This window comes from Homarus americanus, unplaced genomic scaffold (genome assembly GCF_018991925.1).
Source record: "Homarus americanus isolate GMGI-L3 unplaced genomic scaffold, GMGI_Hamer_2.0 scaffold40990, whole genome shotgun sequence".
NCBI classification, from domain to species: domain Eukaryota; kingdom Metazoa; phylum Arthropoda; class Malacostraca; order Decapoda; family Nephropidae; genus Homarus; species Homarus americanus.
In genome coordinates this window covers 10,001-15,058 of record NW_024729914.1, presented here as the reverse complement: position 1 = coordinate 15,058, position 5,058 = coordinate 10,001, and the positions used below count along the sequence as shown (strand labels likewise).

At 53.8% G+C, this 5,058-nt stretch overlaps 2 non-coding genes across 2 annotated transcripts in view; both read left to right on the top strand.

The window, feature by feature from the left end:
* Positions 1-3,448: 3,448 nt before the first annotated feature.
* On the top strand, positions 3,449-3,612 carry LOC121866856. The gene has a single exon (XR_006089038.1). It is a non-coding gene; the product is annotated as a 5.8S ribosomal RNA (ribosomal RNA).
* A 1,102-nt stretch (positions 3,613-4,714) lies between these two features.
* The window catches only part of LOC121866857, a 4,223-nt gene continuing 3,879 nt past the window's right edge, over positions 4,715-5,058 (top strand). Inside the window, exon 1 of the ribosomal RNA XR_006089039.1 lies at positions 4,715-5,058. This exon is cut by the window's right edge and continues 3,879 nt beyond it. This is a non-coding gene — a ribosomal RNA (large subunit ribosomal RNA).

Genomic DNA, 5,058 nt, shown 5'->3' with positions numbered 1-5,058 from the left:
TCTCTCTCTCGGCGCACACGTCGCCACCCTACTAGTTTCCGTCATAGCATATGCTGCGGCCTTTCAGTCCGGAACGGGGCTCCCCTTCGCCTTGCTGTCTGCCCAACTTAGCGGACTTGCGTTGGCTGATCACCCCGTCTTCGCGTCTGTGCCGGCCTTCAATGCAGCGCCCAACCGTCTCTTGACCGAGATTCATTGCACTATTCCACGCGCAAACGGCTACCCTAAATGTGCATAGACAACGCTCATGGTTCAACACGACCAGGGCGCAGTCTGGGAGCCGAGTATACTAAAAAGAGAGTTTAGCAGCCAAAACTCGTCAAAGCACACGTTGGGTTACCCCATCACCTAACAACGATGATGGCGGTTCCCACCCGTGAAATACACAACCCAACCAATATTGGGCGACGATGGCGCTCATGAGCCCACGTCCCCACAAACAGTAAGAGAAAGAGAGAGAGGAGGAGATGGGCCAATGTGCGGTCCCTCGCCCAATGTCTTATGCCTCGCTGGGGCAAAGAGAAGAGGAGCGGATAAGGGAGGAGATTGGCCAACGTGCGGTCCCTCGCCCAATGTCGGCTGCCTCGCTGGAGCTGGGTAAAGAGGAGAGGAGCGGATAAGGGAGGAGATTGGCACACACGGTGGCGGTGCCGGCGCCGAGGATAGCAAGAGAAGGTGCAGTTTGATCTGATCATCTGGTTTGCTATTTCTCTAAGGCCAACGTGCGGTCCCTCGCCCAATGTCGGCTGCCTCGCTGGGGCAAAGAGAAGAGGAGAGGATAAGGGAGGAGATTGGCACACACGGTGGCGCTGCCGGCGCCGAGGATAGCGAGAGAAGGTGCAGTTTGATCTGATCATCTGGTTTGCTATTTCTCTAAGGCCAACGTGCGGTCCCTCGCCCAATGTCTTCTGCCTCGCTGGGGCAAAGAGAAGAGAAGAGGAGCGGATAAGGGAGGAGATTCGCCAACGTGCGGTCCCTCGCCCAATGTCGGCTGCCTCGCTGGAGCTGGGGAAAAGAGGAGCGGATAAGGGAGGAGATTGGCACACACGGTGGCGCTGCCGGCGCCGAGGATAGCAAGAGAAGGTGCAGTTAGATCTGATCATCTGGTTTGCTATTTCTCTAAGGCCAACGTGCGGTCCCTCGCCCAATGTCTTCTGCCTCTCTCTCAATCTCACTATTTTGGCCGCCGTGATAGGCGCCGCCAACAGCAGCAGCTACCTGGTTGATCCTGCCAGTAGTCATATGCTTGTCTCAAAGATTAAGCCATGCATGTGTAAGCACAAGCCGATTTAAGGCGAAACCGCGAATGGCTCATTAAATCAGCTATGTTTCATTGGATCTGTAAACCCACTTACTTGGATAACTGTGGCAATTCTAGAGCTAATACATGCAATTGGTCTCTGACCGCAAGGGAAGAGCGCTTTTATTAGTTCAAAACTGGTCGGGCCCCGGTCCGTAACCCACCTGTGGTGAATCTGAATAACTTCGGGCTGAGCGCACGGTCTCCGCACCGGCGCCGCTTCTTTCAAGTGTCTGCCTTATCAGCTTTCGATTGTAGGTTATGCGCCTACAATGGCTATAACGGGTAACGGGGAATCAGGTTTCGATTCCGGAGAGGGAGCCTGAGAAACGGCTACCACATTCTAAGGAAGGCAGCAAATTACCCACTCCCGGCACGGGAGGTAGTGACGAAAAATAACGATGTGAGTCTCATCCGAGGCCTCGCAATCGAATGAGTACACTTTAAATCCTTTAACGAGTATCCATTGGAGGGCAAGTCTGGTGCCAGCAGCCGCGGTAATTCCAGCTCCAATAGCGTATATTAAAGTTGTTGCGGTTAAAAAGCTCGTAGTTGGATCTCAGTTCCGGACTGGACGGTGCGCCGGTGTTTACTGTCACGCTCGAACAGCGCCCGCCGCTCGCAGGATGCTCTTTGTCGAGTGTCGAGTGGCGGAGAGTTTACTTGAAAAAATTAGAGTGCTCAGAGCAGGCTATTTGAATGGCCCGAATGGTGATGCATGGAATAATGGAATAGGACCTCGGTTCTATTTTGTTGGTTTCGGAACCAGAGGTAATGACTAATCGGAACAGGCGGGGCATTCGTATTTGACGCTAGAGGTGAAATTCTTGGACCGTCGCAAGACGAACTACTGCGAAAACATTTGCCAAGGATGTTTTCATTAATCAAGAACGAAAGTTAGAGGTTCGAAGGCGATCAGATACCGCCCTAGTTCTAACCATAAACGATGCCAACTAGCGATCCGCCGGCGTTATTCCCATGACCCGGCGGGCAGCTTCCGGGAAACCAAAGTCTTTGGGTTCCGGGGGAAGTATGGTTGCAAAGCTGAAACTTAAAGGAATTGACGGAAGGGCACCACCAGGAGTGGAGCCCGCGGCTTAATTTGACTCAACACGGGAAACCTCACCAGGCCCAGACACCGGAAGGATTGACAGATTGAGAGCTCTTTCTCGATTCGGTGGGTGGTGGTGCATGGCCGTTCTTAGTTGGTGGAGCGATTTGTCTCGTTAATTCCGATAACGAACGAGACTCTGGCCTACTAAGTAGTCGACGGATCTCCAGAAAATGGTGTCCAGTTCGCAACTTCTTCTTAGAGGGATAAGCGGCAATTCTAGCCGCACGAGATTGAGCAATAACAGGTCTGTGATGCCCTTAGATGTTCTGGGCCGCCACTGAAGGGATCAACGAGCTTTCCTCCGCAGGAGCCGGTAACCTGCTCAAAAGCCTTTCTTGATAGGGGATTGGGGCTTGCACTGTTTCCCCATGAACGAGGAATTCTGGCAAGTGTAAAGTCATCAGCTTGCGCTGACTACGTCCCTGCCCTTTGGTATGACACCGCCCAGTCGCTACTACCGATTGAATGATGGAAGAGTTTTCCTGACTGGCGTCGGGATTGTCGGGCCCGCGTCTTGCAGGGTTTTTCTGGGGTCGCTCTTCCTGAGCTGACGGAAAGATGTCCAAACTTGATCATTTAGAGGAAGTAAAAGTCGTAACAAGGTTTCCGTAGGTGAACCGGCGGAAGGATCATTAACAGAGAGAAAGAGAACGGGGCGCTCTTAAAACTACTACTACTACTCTCCTGATTTGGGCGGTCTCGGGCTCTGCTCTGGCAACTCCAGCAGCGAAAGAGGACAATCCCGGCCCCCGCACCAAAAATAGGTACCACCACGCTGTAGGTGGACCACACTCGGGCGAGAGCGCGAAGACCGGAGGAGGAGGACGGACGGGGCTTTGGACGGCTGCCCGTCCGTTCCTTACTACCGGCGAATAAGCCTCTTGACCCAAAAAGAGTGAAATTCAAGTGTCAAAAACCAACAACAAGCCGTCCGGCCAAACCCAAACCACAAACTTGGGCTATGTCTGTCAAACCCTTTCATTGAGACTCGACCTGTGATAGTTAGTCGCAAAAAGACCAAATGGCAAATACACAACTCTTAACGGGGGATCACTCGGCTCGTGGGTCGATGAAGACCGCAGCAAACTGCGTGTCGGTATGTGAATCGCAAGAATACCAGATACATCGACAAGTTGAATGCATATTGCGGCGGCGGCAGCCATATGAGCTTGTCGCCGCCACTCCTCTACGAGGGTCGGAAATATACATCCATCGGTTGCTGCGAGTTCGGTGCCTGCTGACTGTCTCCCCGAGACGAGGGTAACCCGAACCGAGCTTCCGCCTTGGGGTTTAATCGCCCGCGCCTTGCGCGAGGCGTGCCCTTAAAAACAAGCAAGCCTATCACTAGTAAGTCCATGGACTTGGCGCACCCACATTCAACCACAACAAAGCGACAGTTGTCGCCCTCGCAAATAACTGGAGGCGGCGCTCTTTTGCCTGCTGTCCACAGAGACACGAATGGCCGTCGGCCGCTCATGGCTGATGCTGCACATGTTCTAAGAGGCACTCCATCCCACGAAGAGGAAACGAAACCGGGTCGGATATCTTTTAAGTAAGCCCCGCCGGAATTTCGTCTATCACCTCGAAAAGAGCGCTTGGCATGCATTGCAGTGGAACCTAAATTGATGAGTGCGCCTGGGCCCGCAGTCTACCATGTAGTGGTGCAGGCAGAGAGATGAGAATGCTTGGGTGACGCCGTGCTCTTCCTCACGCGCTCCTCCACCCTCTCCCACGGTCAGACGCGGTGTGGGCGTTCTCTTTGAGAGTTCGCCACGAGTCCACGTCTATCTCATGACTGGGAGGGAGGCAGGGGGAGTTCTCTCTAAACGCGTTAAAGACGGTGTTGCGCCTCATAACGGCGCCCGCCGGGATAGAGCACTAGTTCTGCAGCCGGAAAGGCCGCTCACGCCAATTAATACTGCGACTCTCGCTCTCTTTCTCCGGATAAACAAGTGCCACTGCTGTGGCATGCGGGAACGGGGAAAGAGGTCAAAGTTTAAGCGGCAAAGGTGCGGCCGAGTAAGGGCGGAACACGAGCGTATATGCATTAAAACTGTGTGTGTATATGACTCTGCGAGAGATGTTCTGCTGGAACACTTTTCCTATTGGCTATTTACCACTCAATGAGAAGGAACGGAGTCAGGGGTGGGAGTGCTGGCGCCATGGCCGCTGGTACCCCCGCGACAAGCCCCTCAAACCTTCCTGCCTGGTAATGTCGGTGGTGAAGAAAGTCGGTGGCAGAGCGTCTTCCGCTTCGTGGTTGGGGAACTTGTTCCCCCTAAGGATGATGAGACCACGATCGACCTCGTAGTAGGAGAGAGCTACCCGCCAAATTTAAGCATATTAATAAGCGGAGGAAAAGAAACCAACAGGGAGTCCCTTAGTAAGGGCGACTGAACCGGGAAAAGCCCAGCGCATAACCTCGATGTCTTCGGGCACGAGGGGTGTTGCGTTTCAGAGGGTCCAGCACGCCGTCCCATACCGTCTAAGTCAAGCTTGAAAGCGGCCACTGCCCATGGAGGGTGACAGGCCCGTATGGCGGCGCCCGTGAGGGTACAGATGGGACGGTCGGAAAGGGCCTCTCTGTAGAGTCGGGTTGCTTGAAAGTGCAGCCCAAAGCAGGTGGTAAACTCCATCTAAGGCT